The following is a 14,231-nucleotide window of genomic DNA, read 5'->3' on the forward strand; positions in this document are numbered from 1 at the left end:
CCGCGATGACACCTGTCTAAACCTGGCTGGATGCAGTACACCCCCACGAGAGGAAGGGCCAGCAGCCACTTCCCTGGTGGTGGTGGGGGAGGGGCAGCCTGGACAAAGTCACCGGAAATGACCTCACAGACCATCAGTCCCATAGGCCAAAAGGAATCCAAGTCTCCTAATTCCAACCACATCTGGGAGTCAACTTCCATCAGCCCTCAGCCCCTAGCCTCCAGGCCCCCAGTTTTAAGAGGAATCCAACTGATCCTTTGGGCACCAATTTTAGCAAGGACAGAAAACGCCCTTGATTTTAACAGTACCATCATATCCATGAATGGGGAGTGAAGAAGTTGGAAACAAGGGGTGCAGGGCCCCCAACATCAGACTCCAGGATGCAAATGAAGCAAGCTGAGGGCAGAAAGGAAGACCTAAGGTACCCAGTCAGTGTCCCCAAGGAGTTGTCTTCTTTGTTTCCAACCCCGGCTTTATCCTCCTCACCCAAGAGCCCAGGTGATAGCCATAAGGATGGACCAGGCCACCAAAGGCCAGAGCCCAGGGCTAGCAACCCTTCACTCATCTAAGGGACTCTGTGCTCGCCAGAGACAAGAGGGACTTCTTTGGCCCATCCAACCTCTGATGGAAGCTAAACAAACCTCAGGGCTGCCCATTTCTGGGAAAACAAAGGCACACAGGACGCAGCAAATAAAGCCAGCGAAGTTCAGAAAGCACAGCGGGGGTTGGACAGAGCCAGCCCTAGCAGGAAGGCGTTCGGAGGCTCAAGTTTCTCGTCGAGTGGATTTAAAACTTAATAATGAATGAAACAGACCACAGGCCGCTGCGGGCAGGGGAGAGACAAACAAAAGCCCAGATTCTGCTGCGCTGACCTTGTCTCGTGACCCCGAGGAACGAGACCAGGGCCCCTGGCCACACTGCCAGCCTCCAGCCGGCCAGCTCAATCCTCAGAAAAACCTCACAGAAGTTGCCCCTGACCCACACACAGGATGAGAAGAGGGTGGAGAGCCTCACACCCAACACAGGCAACCATGTGTGTGCGCAATGCCCCCAACCCCACTCACATACCTAAGAACATGTGCTCACCACACCTTACACACAGCTCCCAAAACACACACCTATACATATGCTCACACAATCACAGACACGTGCACTCCCACATGAATTCACAGGGACAGGTACACTCGCCCTTGCTTTAGTGTGGTATGTGCGTATACAGCCCGCACACCAGAGTCACAACATCCACATTATGGATGCCATACACACTGATACTTAAACACACATCTTAGACACACAACTATACCATCACAGACCCAGGGCTCCTGTCCAAGGCTCTCTGTAGTCACACTGCTGTTTCTGCTGAACACAAGAGCTTATTCAAAAAAAAATTAAAAATACAAAAAAAACAACCCAAGAGCTGGCAGGACAGCTCCTCGTAACTAGCACTGGGCACGCCCCAGGCTCCCATCACAGCCCCAGTGCCCACCCCCTCACCCTCAGCTTCCAAAGCATAAAGAGTTACCCCTGGCTGGCACAGCGGGTCCAGCTCCGCCTGATGGAGACTGCTTTCCACAGCCTCCGTTCTGTGTCTCCCAGCAGCCTCCTCACCTCTAAAGCCCAGCACCCCTAGGAACGCCCTCCTGGAGTGAGGGCACCTTCTCTCTTGGGGGCCTCACGTTACAGGCCCTTTGGCCGGGAAGGACGCAGCCGCTACCAGCTTCCTAGATTAGGCGCAGCGGGAGGTGCCTTATCCCTTGCCTATTAATTCCCAGCCTTTGCCAGCTGGGCTCTGAGGGGCACAGACAAAGGGACCCAGGGGAAGAGATGGATGGAGCAGGGACTTGCTTGGCCTCTGCCCATTGGCCAGGCTCAGCTAGCTTTACGTTATTTTGATATCTTAGCTCAGAAATACCCAAACTACCACAGAACTTCTCCAGTGTGCCCAGCCTCTACCAGGGACTTCTCACCATCTCTGGGGAGGTGGGAACTAGGGCACTCCCACTGTACAGACGGGGAAACTGAGATGGATCCCAGAAACAAAATCCTGACAAGCAATGAAAGAAAAAGGTAAGAAATGTTCAGGGCATACATCTCAGGGAGAGACCACCGACGCTCAGAGAAGCCCCCTAGATACCCGATGAGTGGAGAAAACGAACAAGCAGGAAGGTGACACCAGGAAGGCACTCTGCCCTTGGGACAAGCCTGAACTAGCATGTCTCTAACAGTCCTTGATTCCTAAAACCTTCGTCCTAACTGATGACCAAAGGGCAGCTACCTACACCCCTGAGCTTCCAAGCTCCCCCAGCAAGTCATCCACACCATGGATGAGCCTCTCAACCTCTCAGATTCAGTAAATACGTCTAAAAAAAGAACCACTGTGAGGGGGTGAATGAGGAAATTAATAGGAAGCCCACTCGAGTTCCGTTGGCACGCATGTTGCAAACAGGCTCGTCCACAGACAGAGCCCACTCAGGACTGCCTGAGGCTGAAAGTGGGCGCCACGGTCAATGTCAAACTGGCAAGCAAAGTCTGTCGAGGAAACGGAAGTGGATTTAGCCATAGCTGCAAAGGCCCGTACAGTTCTGTGGACTGCCTACAGAGGTGCTGAGCGGCACAGTAAAGTAAGTGAACGCTACAGCATGCAAATTAGACTTCTATAAAGCTGGTAAACAAAAGCAGTATTTTGCCAATAATAATAATTAATTCTAATTAGTACCACTAGTGCTATTTTTAGCAGCTACGTTTATCGTGCATGTCCCGCATGCCAGCACTATACATGTCTGTTATCTCAGCGAATCTTTCAGCCTTCACAGCTCCTGTGGCTGGTGGTCTGCGGGAGCACCCCGTTTGAGGTGGGGGTGCTGAGAGTCAGAGGGGTGAGCAACCTGCCCATCACACAAAGCTGGATGCTTCACAGAGTTGAGCCCTGCATCTCCCAATTGGACAGTATCCCAACCTAGGCTAACATGAGCCGTTCAACTGCCACCGCCATGAAGGGAATCAAGACCTGCCCGGTTGTGCAAGGTGCCCAAAGTTCACTGTGGGGCTAACTGCTTGGCTTTATTCTCTGCAAACAGGTTTCCAAGTGAAAAGGAAGTGCATTATTCTCCATCAACAAACCAAACCACTGCTGAGATCATAATGATCCGAATTGAAATGAAAATAAGGCTCCTTAAAATGAAAGGGCCCAATCAGAGGAAAGGGGCATGCTGACATGTGAAGTCCAAACTGCCCTGCTTAGAGTCGGCTATTCAAAAATCACTCGACCCTGGTGGTTCTCCGCCCACCTGCTCCAAGTGCCCTGAAGACATCTAGCCAATGGCACCAGAAGAAAACTAGAGAGAGGAGCAGGGGCCAAGGCTCCGCTGGACCTACACGGGCATCAGCAGAAGAAGGGGACACTCCTGTTCCTCACAGGAACACACACCCCTCAAACACGGTTAGCACTTACGCTGCAGAAGCATGCCCACCCCTGAGCAAGCACAACTACCCAGAACTAGCATGACCACACAGCCTCTGGCAGGAGTACAGAAAGGAAAGGGAGGAGAGTGGAAATGGGGCCAAGGGTATCTCAAGGTTCCCTTCAAGGTGAACGGTCAGGGTTCAGCAACAAGTAGGTTCCTGGAATGCCTCCCTTATCCAGCCAGCTTTCCACCTTCAAAGGAGGATTTTCTGCGAACCATGCGCTAATTCAGTCCTCAACAGTTCAATGAGCTGGGCGTATTACTACTTCCTTTCCATGTACAGGCGAAAACGACACACAGAGGCTGCTTTGCCCAGTGCCACCCAGCTGCCAGGCAGTAGAGCCAGGAAACAAACCTACTTAATCCTATTCAATTGGTAGCTTCATCCACAATGCTGAGATGGGAGATAGAGTGACAAATGCCAGCCCCTCAGCAGTTCCCTCCTCTCGAACGAGCATGGTCGAAGAACAGAATGAGGAGAAAAATTACTTTCAAAATGGAGATTAAATTCATTTGAAAATGGCTAATCCAGCAAAGAGGCCTGGAAAGAAATGGTTTATAGAAGACTTCTGCTGTCTGCTGGAGGAAAACACATACACATACACACGCATAAGAGAGGAGGAAATTTTGATAAAAAGAATCGATTAAGTAAAAAGACGATTAACTGGGCTTTTAAATATATCTGCAGCATAAGCAAGTGCATTCCAGGCTTGTGGGATCAAACTCAGAGACTGCCAGGGGGCTAGGGGTAGGTGTGACCACAGCAAGTGCAGCAAGGTACGGCTGCAATGGAGGCACCAGAAACTGGCAGGCATCGTGGAACAGCCACCCAGGAAGGCAGGGGGCACAGTTTGTAGCTGCTCCTATCAAAGAACATCAATGAGCAGCTACTGAGGATGCCAGGATCCTGGAGGGAGGGTGGCCTAGCCTTCAGATCCACAGGAATTAGCTAAAAGTGATCATCCAGTCATAGGAGGCATGGGCAGAGGAGAAAGTGACCCTCCAGCACCGAGAGGAAGAGACAATCATGAAAAGCGTTAGCAGAGACCCCTGCTTCAGTAACAAGACGAGCATGGCTGAAGCCCAGGAAGTTCTGGGTCTCCAGGACATTGCCAGCCCAATAAGTTCCATCCATGTGAAGAAAAGTTGAAATCAACTGGTAATGTCTGCCATGAGCAAAGATGGATGGGAATGGAATGGTCTCAGGGCACCAGGTTCCTCCTTGTAGAAAGGCTCAATCGATCCTCTGAGCAATGAGGCTTTGGGACAGCGTCCCCCAAATCCTGCTGTTGGTGCAGAGACAAAAGGACCTGAAAAGTTCTGTGCAGCTACACTGAGGTCAGTTCCACCCCCAAAGCTGCCTGGGTGTACAGAAGAACCCAGTCTTCTGTGTCTCCAGAGCATGCAAGACCTGCATGCATATGCTGTAAGTCACACACACACCACTTCCCGTAGAGTCAGTCAGAACTCAAATTAGTGGCCTTCTGACACAAAAGGACATGCAGTGTGGGGCATCTGGGCATGTTCCTGCTTTCCCTTCAAGGAAGAGCACTTGAGCCTGGGAGTCTATGGCCCTGGTCATCAGGGGTGAGTGTAGTTGATGATGGCTGGCCTTAGAGATGCCACCATTCCCTCCTGAACCAACTACGTCCTATACCATGGGTGGACAGAGCCACCTGAGGCTTTTTCCTGGAACTGCTTTCAGTAATCAGCAATAATAAGTTTCCCCAAGAAGTCTGAAGCTTCCAGTACACAACCCTAGGTGTTTTGTGGCTTTCCTGGTAAATTCAAAAGAAATGTCCAGACCGAAGAAAGGTTCCATCCAGTCCGAGCTGGCATACAAAGGAGCACACTGGGTCACTTTCAGGAGGACATGTGACTGATTGGCAGCTGTTGAGGGTTCACCTTTTCTAACTTAGTGTTTCTAAGATTATGTGCAGCTAGGGCAGGAAGGAATGGAGACTGGAATCAAGGAGAAGTGTCTTGATGCCCCCACTCCAAGAAGGAATGTCAACAGCCCATTCCCATGGAACTAGTATCTTCTATAAAGTTCTGTTTCTTCACCATGACTCAAGTCAAGGTCTCCTATATGTCATTACAGACATTCTTGTTCTACTTCATGGTGATAATGGTCATGTTAGATCTAAAGGAACCAGCTACAGCATCTCAGGCGGAGTGGAGCCATGCTCCAACACACAGACGTATCCTGGGCAAAGCTGGTGGTAGGGGAGCAGAATGGATGGGGTCTGCTGCCAAACAACCATGAAGAAAGCAAAGGAAGCAGGTTGCCTACAGACCCTGCACAGAACCAAAGTCAGAGGCGGTGCTAAACAAAAGCTAATGGATATGAGCCTGTAACCGTGACCTGGGGTGCTGGTTAGCACCTTAACATACAGAGATGGTTCTGGATTATCTGGAAGAGGCCTCTGGAGACACTGCGTCTTTAAACGAGGAAAGGGAGGTGGAGAACAAGCCAGTCCATTGCTGCTGGGGTTGAAGACACACGAGTGACCAATGCGGTAACTCTATGAGTGGCAAAAGTCCTCTGCCACGCCACCACCTTGACCTTTCCCCTATGTGTCTATCAGACTTCTGACTGTTTTTTTCCTTTTTCTTTTTTTTATGTATATGAGCGCTTTACCTGAATATATGCAATTGCACCACTTGGAATTTGAGATATAGATGATTATGAGCCACCATGTGGGTGCTGGGAATTGAACCTCTTAAAAGACACTTAAGTGCTCTTAACTGCTGAGCGACCTCTCTAGTCCCGGACTTTGTGTTGTTTTAAGCTACAATGTACATAGGATTTGTTACAGTGGCAATAAGAAACAGTATAGCTCTTAGGTGACAGGAGTGGGGTGCCACCAGATCACACACCTAGTGATAGGAAAGTGACTTAGGAGCTGGACAGTGGTCATGAGCTGGAAAAAAAAACCTCAAGAGGAATGTATTCTTTGCAAAGGGGTGGGCAGCCTTTTGCAGGTTAACTGAAATACGGGTATAGGTGACTGTTGGTGCAGACTTGGAAGGAGAGCAGTGTTTTCCTGAAAACTAAAATCCCCTTGGATTGAAACCTAATCCAGCACGAGCCAGGGGCCGGGACACTTGTATGGATAAGGCTTACCAAAAAGAACTATGCTCTCAGAAGGCTAGAGTGTTGTGGTCCCCATCCCGTACCCCCCTTCCCTGCACTGCTGCATGAGAAGAAGAGCCTACAATGGAAAAACGCAGGTATTTACTGGGTTTTCTAGCAGAATGTTGAAGGTATTTCTGGCTTCTTCTTGCAGCTTACAATAAGAAAGGAGAAATAGACTAAAGGCAGAAATGTGCAAAAGGAACCAAGAGGCATCCTTGGGAAATTTTCGAACTGTTTTACTTTTAGGAAGGCACACTGCAGAGGAGCAAAGAGGGTGTGGCCGTGGATTCTGCCGCCACCTCAGGAAAATCAAGAGGTCAGGGGTGAGTCACACAGAAGGCCGTTATAAGAGACGAAGGCTGTGCCTCGCAGACCTTCCCCAAACAAGACAGAGTGTCTGGGAGACTTAGGAGCACTGTCCTCGAGCCATCTCAACAAAACCCAACAGCAGAGACAAAATTCTCTAGAAACCACCTCTGGAGAAGCCTCTTGTCTTAAAGGGCAATTCCCCGTGAAACACACAGGAGAGCCACAAGGGTCTTAAAATTTTTATACCAGCAGAAACACTGCCGGGTTAGCCCAACAGGGAGTGAGAAAAAGTACAAGATGAAAGCCGTCCAGCCGACACTCCAAGCCCTACACGCAGGAGTGGAGAGTAGAACCGTTCGGCTGCAAAGGTGTGCTACCCTGCGAAGGTGTGCCACCCTGCAAAGGTGCGCTACCCTGCAAAGGTGCGCTACCCTGCGAAGGTGCGCTACCCTGCGAAGGTGTGCCACCCTGCGAAGGTGTGCCACCCTGCAAAGGTGCGCTACCCTGCAAAGGTGCGCTACCCTGCAAAGGTGCGCTACCCTGCAAAGGTGCGCTACCCTGCAAAGGTGCGCTACCCTGCGAAGGTTTGCCACCCTGCGAAGGTGTGCTACCCTGCGAAGGTGTGCCACCCTGCGAAGGTGTGCCACCCTGCGAAGGTGTGCCACCCTGCGAAGGTGTGCTACCCTGCGAAGGTGTGCTACCCTGCAAAGGTGTGCCACCCTGCGAAGGTGTGCTACCCTGCGAAGGTGTGCTACCCTGCGAAGGTGTGCTACCCTGCAAAGGTGTGCCACCCTGCGAAGGTGTGCTACCCTGCAAAGGTGTGCTACCCTGCGAAGGTGTGCTACCCTGCAAAGGTGTGCCACCCTGCAAAGGTGCGCTACCCTGCAAAGGTGTGCCACCCTGCGAAGGTGCGCTACCCTGCGAAGGTGCGCTACCCTGCGAAGGTGTGCTACCCTGCAAAGGTGCGCTACCCTGCGAAGGTGCGCTACCCTGCGAAGGTGCGCTACCCTGCGAAGGTGCGCTACCCTGCGAAGGTGCGCTACCCTGCGAAGGTGCGCTACCCTGCGAAGGTGTGCTACCCTGCGAAGGTGTGCCACCCTGCGAAGGTGCGCTATCCTGCAAAGGTGCGCTACCCTGCAAAGGTGCGCTACCCTGCGAAGGTGCGCTACCCTGCGAAGGTGTGCTACCCTGCGAAGGTGCGCTACCCTGCAAAGGTGTGCTACCCTGCAAAGGTGCGCTACCCTGCGAAGGTGTGCTACCCTGCGAAGGTGTGCTACCCTGCAAAGGTGTGCTACGGTTTGCAGATGGAAAGGATGGCTCAGATGGGGGGGGACCTCAAACCCAGACGGTGGAGCCATGAGCCATCAGTGATGAGGTCACCACTCGGCGGGGCTCAGACCTGGCACTATATAACCAACCATATACGAGGATTCCCTCTCTTGCTGTTTAAGACTCAGGTAGACATGCCTGTTAGAACCTCTGGGGCTCTAAGAGCCGAGCTAGGTGATGCATTCTGCCTGGTCACAGCAGTAGGTGTCTCAGCTTTGTGATTCCCCCCACCCCCAGTTTGTTCGTTTTTTTTCTCCCTATTCAGGACATTTGTTGAACCTGCCCCATAGTCAATGTTTCTCGGGGTGAGGAATATACCTACACCCTTGGACTCCTATGATGCTATCGATCCAACCTCTATTTATTCATTATTATCTGTTTACATTTTAAGACCACTTTTAGATGGTTTTAAAAACTGTTCTAAAAGGAAGAAAAAAGAAAATACAAGAAAGAGCCTTTTCATGCCAGGGGTCATGATTACATTTTTCTAAGTTGACAAATTGGGGTGTTGAAAGGACAAAGGCTCTGCTCCCAGAAAGTCAAAAGGCCACACCAAGGAAAGGGATTGGAGTAGCTGGGGGCGGGAGAGAGGAGACATCTGAGAAACCCACAAAGCTACAATGTCCAACTTGGCCCCAATTGAAATACTGAATAAGAATTATGTTTTCACCAAACATAGCTGCAGTTCCAACCTGCCCATTCCTTCCCCAAGGAGCTCAGGGTTTTTCTGGATATGGTGTTGTCATTGTCCCCAATAAGACTGCAGCAAGGAAAGGCAGGGGTGAGTCTGCATGCAGAGACAGGTATGCAGAGGTCAGTGGTCTTTGAAAGCTGGGGGAAGCACTCTTGCTGACAGAGGACAGGAATCCCCCCCTCTGCCTTACCACACAGGCACACCTGGGCACATACCTCTGGGACCCGTCAGTCCCCCAACAGGACGGTGGCCACTGTCAGACATTCCCTTTTCCTGCTAGCTCTGGGGTTGCCAGAATGTCATGAAACAGCAAAGAGCTGCCATTGAGGACCTTAATAAGCCTTCCAAAGAGTCGGGATTAAAGAATCAAAATGTGTTTAATTCTAGTACTGAGGAGGCAGAGGCAGGTGGGTCTCTGAGTTTAAAGCAAGTCTGGTCTCCATTGTGAGTTCCAGGCTAGTCAGGCCCTACACACTGAGAGTTGTCTCAAGAAAGTAAAGAAATTAAGACAACCGTAGAGAGATGGCAGAGCTCCAGACTAAATGCACACACAGGTTTGCCCTAGACTCAGAAGGGCTGCTGCTCATTACCTGTGTGAACTGGACAAGCTACTGCCCCTCTCTGAGCCTCTGTAGGATGGAATAAAATTCCAGAATGGCCCCTGCAAACAAAGGCTGGCAGAAGAAAGTGAAGGGAGGGGGGCAGAGAGACAGCTCAGTGGTTAACAGCACTTCCTGCTCTGGCAGAGGGGACCTGGGTTTGGTTTCCAGTACCTACCTGGTGGCTCACAACCATCTGCAACTCCAGTTCCAGGGAATCCAACACCTTCTTCTGCCTCCTTGGATATACATAGTGTGCATATATAATACAGGCAAAATAATCATATGCATAAAATAAAGAAACGGGGCCCTGAGTAGCTGAGGCAGCTACTACCAACCTGGAGCCTGCGTTGGGTGACAGCACTTCACGCCATCTGGGCAACACCATCCTGAGGATGGTGCATTTGCTTCTGCAGGTAGGCACCCTGCAATGAACTCAATGACCGCCAACCTGTGAGCATCCCAGGAGAAGCCCCAGATCCCCGCCTAGCAAAGGTCCTCCTTCATATACAAAGGAGGTCACCTCATGACTGAAGGAATCAAGAGAGGTGCCACAAAGCCTATGGTATTTGCTTTTGACCAGCTGAAGCAGGAGAAATGACACGTTGAGCAGGGAAGCCTCAGGACACCATAGCCCTCCCCCACAACCAGGCAGTCTGCAGCTGTGCAGTTATCAGGCATTTGGGGGAAACCAACGAACTCACAAACTACCTCTGCATGGTTTTCAAAGGTCCACCTTCACTCCTGGTCATCCCTGGAGGAGGCGGGAAAGTCCTAAAGGGACAGGCCACATAGCCACGGGACAGCTGAGCCACAGTTCCCCTTCTGACCAAAGGCACTTGTTTCCCTACGTGCCCGTACCCAGGAAGTTTCCCTCTTTGGTCCTTATGGCCTAGACCCAGAACACATTTGTATTCCCAGCAGCTGATCAGTCAGCAACTGAGCTTGCCCCACTCCTGTCCCCATTACAACCCATTCATAAGACATCACTCAAGTTCATTATCCTGCCTTAGTTTTACAGATAAAACTCACGTTTCCTCCTTTGTACAATGGGGGCACTGACAATCTCGACTACTGTTATTCTACAGATGAAATTAAGCGAGTGTCCGTGAAACGCTACCCATGATCAGTGTTCTGCAAGGAGTGAAGAGCCGTTGTTGCTGGCTCACAGGTCACCAAGGTGGTCACAGAGTAATAAGACAGCTTTGGCAGTTTCGATGGCCAAGAGACGGGGATAGTATCTCCCTGAGCCTCAGTGGCTAGCAAAGAGGAACTGAGCTGAGGACCACAAGTTACCCTGCAGATGCTGGTTTTTAAGGCAAAAGAAATGACCTGTATCGAGGCCAGATGTAGCCCCGACTTCCAACCCCAGGACACCACCTGAAAGGCACCTTTGAGGCCATCCAGACCAACACACTCATGACAGATGGCAAAGTCAAGGCCCCAGCAGCCCATCCACACTACCCTGCACTGCACCACAGGGGCTGCCTTTCCCAAGGCCTCCAGACTCACAGTGCAGGTCATCTTTCCCCTTGAAACCTCCGACCTGGCAGAACACACAGCCGCTGGCTGCATCATTCCTTAGACAAATTTACTTAGCACTGATATTGTGAATGCAATCCCATTCGAATTTTATCACAGAAATTAAACAGACTACAGGAAAAAAAAAACAGCACTCATCAACTCACTGAGAGCTGGCTGCGCTCAAGCTTGCTAAAGAGGAGTATCTGAACCAATCCTGCCAGCAAGGGAGGCTGCTCCCCAATCTGCCCCTGCCAGAATTCCCCAAACACTGGGCACTGGAAATCAAGAAGGTTCCTGCAAATCCACACTGTTCTGCTTGGTTCCACCAGGAGCCAGCACCCTGTTAAGTCATCTCCGAGAGCTTCAAGAAGCTGCCGAAGGCCGGTGCACAGGGCACCCTGCTGACTAGAGAAAAAAACAGCATGCTTTCGGCTTGAATCACTGTTTTTCTTCACTCCCTTTGGAGATCGGCAGAGCCCACATTCGGCCACGTTCATGGACCTGGGACTGTAGACAGCTGCACTCTAATTACATGTAAAGTGTACCAAAACATCCCTTTTATCACAGACTGGAAATCTGTTAGCATCTGTCTCTCCTTTGTTTCTTCCACAAGATACAAGCTTGTTTCTACATTTTTCTCACCTGTAGCGGTGATTAAAATTCATTATAAATGAAAGGAGCGAACAGAGAAACAAGTTCCTCTGTGTACCGTTCTAAACTCAAATTAGAAACAGCTGTTTGCTAATTCATGCAGCGATGTTTTGTCGTGCTCTGTGAATCAATAATAACTCACCCTATTGCTGCAGAAATTTTTGGATAATCCATATATTTAACGCGGCATCGGGTTCTCCAGACAGAGAAGCTATTAGCAAAGCAGGCAGGCAGGAGGGGACTTAGGCTGACACTCTGGAGGCAGCTCCCATAACCCCACCCCAGATAACCTCAAATCCAGAGCCACCTGGCACTGCCCCACCCCCGAAGGAAAATGGTCTTATCCCCATCACTTCTCTGGAAAGAAAGAAGGAAAGAAAGAAGGAAGGAAGGAAGGAAGGAAGGAAGGAAGGAAGGAAGGAAGGAAGGAAGGAAGGAAGGAAGGAAGGGGGGAAGAAAGAGAGGAAGAGAAAGAGAAAGAGAGAGAGAGAGAGAGAGAGAGAGAGAGAGAGAGAGAGAGAGAGAGAGGAGAGGAGGAGGGAGGGAGAGAGGAAAGGAAGGAAGGAAAATTCAACTCTGATTAAACATCAACCATATACATTATCCAGTCGCTGGAGGGAACAGCAAAATTAAAAGTCTAATTGGCACTCGGAACAATTTAAAACGATTAAATATACGTGAAGCTTTCCATGAGAAAACAATCCTTCGGTTGAGATTAGGAGTGTTTGGATAGCATTTCTACCCTTGAACGAGTCTGAGCATCAGAAGTCAGAATTGCTCGCTGTCCGGAAGCCCACAGAGGCCGTGGGAGGGTGTGGGTATGCCCTGCACCAGCTCCTGGGACAAACACACAGCAAGCAGAGCTACACCCCTGAGGCCATGCAGGGAGCAGATGGCCTTTCTCCTCTGTCAAGAAGGAGGTAGCTGAACCTCTGGAGCCCTCTGCTGCTCCCTGGCACACCACCTTGCTCCAGCTTGACTAACACAAGCTGTCCTTGGAGACACTGCCGCCAGGAAGCCCTCCCCAATGGCACCTGCCATCTATTGGTGACCCTCCTTAGCCTCAATAAACTGCTTGTCTGTATATGAATGTTTGAGTCCCTGTGCCCCTTGCACCCTTTAGGGTTTGGGGCATGGTGACACTGATCCCTCCCCGTGGCCAGCATAGTGCCACGCTCTTCCTAAGTTTTACATCGTGACTCTTCACCACCATCCTGGGCGATGACCACTTTCAGTATGGCCCTAGTTTACAGCTTAGAAATTTGGGACTCGGGGAGGCACTCGACTGGAATGACCTTCGGTTTAGGAAGAAAGCCTTAACTCAGACTGGATTGCTTCAATTGCACAGCTTCTGTGTCCAGCTATGGTACCCACCAAGGGCGCCCTCTACTGGCCATGTAGCCCACCCTGCTGCTCATGGCCCAGCTCTGCCACCCCCACAGCATCCCAAAGAGCCCCTGTGCCAAACTATGAGGCCACAGTCCCTCACTTCCCATTCACTTGAGTCTTCAGAGAACAGTGCTTCAATGCCCCTGGGCTTTCCCTAGGAAAGTCCGTGTTACCATACAGCACCAAACATAGATAGAATCAGACAAGCACAGAAAGGCATTTTGAGAGGCAGGAAGTTCTTGAATTGGGATCTGAAGACCAGGTAGGTTCGCCGCCGGCTTTCTCCAAAACATGGGGTACCTGACTTGGTAGAACCATGCTGACTGGAGGAGGGTGTAGAGATGCTGTTGATGACGTAAATGCTGAAATAGTGACTACCCTTTGCAACCCTGGGGAAGGGCCAAAGGCAATAATGCTCTATTCGCACTCTAGATCCAGAATGGGCATTCTAGAAGGCTCCTGAATGCTATCAAAGGATCTCTTTGATTTTGTGTATCATTTACTTTGTTTCAAGGAAGGGTCTCACTATGCAGTCTGGCTGTCCTGGAACTCACTGTGGAGATCAGGCTGGCCTCAAACTGAGATCCACCTGCCTCTGCCTCCTAAGGGCTGGGAGGAAAGAGGGGGGTTGCCCACTATGCCTAGAAGATTTTAATTTACTTTTGAGTTCTCCATCATTTTAGAGCAAATGATCCTGGGCTCCGATTGCAGAATGAAGTGTCTAAGTGAGAAGAGTGGGAGGCCCAAAGGGCAAGTGACATTTGAGCCACAGCAGCGATACTAGGGTACAAAGGCCACAAAACTCCCAGAAGAGGTGAGGATGGGAACAGACAGTGAAGACGGCCTCAGAAGAAAAGGAAGTAAAGCCAGGTGAGCACACAGTGCCCCAAAGTAGCAAGCTGTCAGGTGATCAGCCCCAGAAGGAAGTCTGGAGGATACAAGCAAGGTCAGGGTCAACACTATGAATATTAAGCAGAGAAGTCCAAAAGTACAATTCACAGTACCTGAGGAGCCACCGTGACATCAGAATAACAAACTAGTCATGAGTGGGCTCCAAGTGCCCCCAATTCCCACCAGCTGAGAAGGAATCACCAGCCTGTGAGTAGAACCCACTTGGAAGAGATCTCACTAGA

The 14,231-nt window shown here is 50.6% G+C and overlaps 1 protein-coding gene across 4 annotated transcripts in view; it reads right to left on the reverse strand.

The window, feature by feature from the left end:
- Znf423 (zinc finger protein 423) overlaps nucleotides 1-14,231 on the reverse strand; it is a 299,505-nt gene that overhangs the window by 123,980 nt on the left and 161,294 nt on the right. The gene's annotated exons all lie outside the window — the stretch shown is intronic.

Source organism: Microtus pennsylvanicus, chromosome 6 (assembly GCF_037038515.1).
Source record: "Microtus pennsylvanicus isolate mMicPen1 chromosome 6, mMicPen1.hap1, whole genome shotgun sequence".
Classification (NCBI taxonomy): domain Eukaryota; kingdom Metazoa; phylum Chordata; class Mammalia; order Rodentia; family Cricetidae; genus Microtus; species Microtus pennsylvanicus.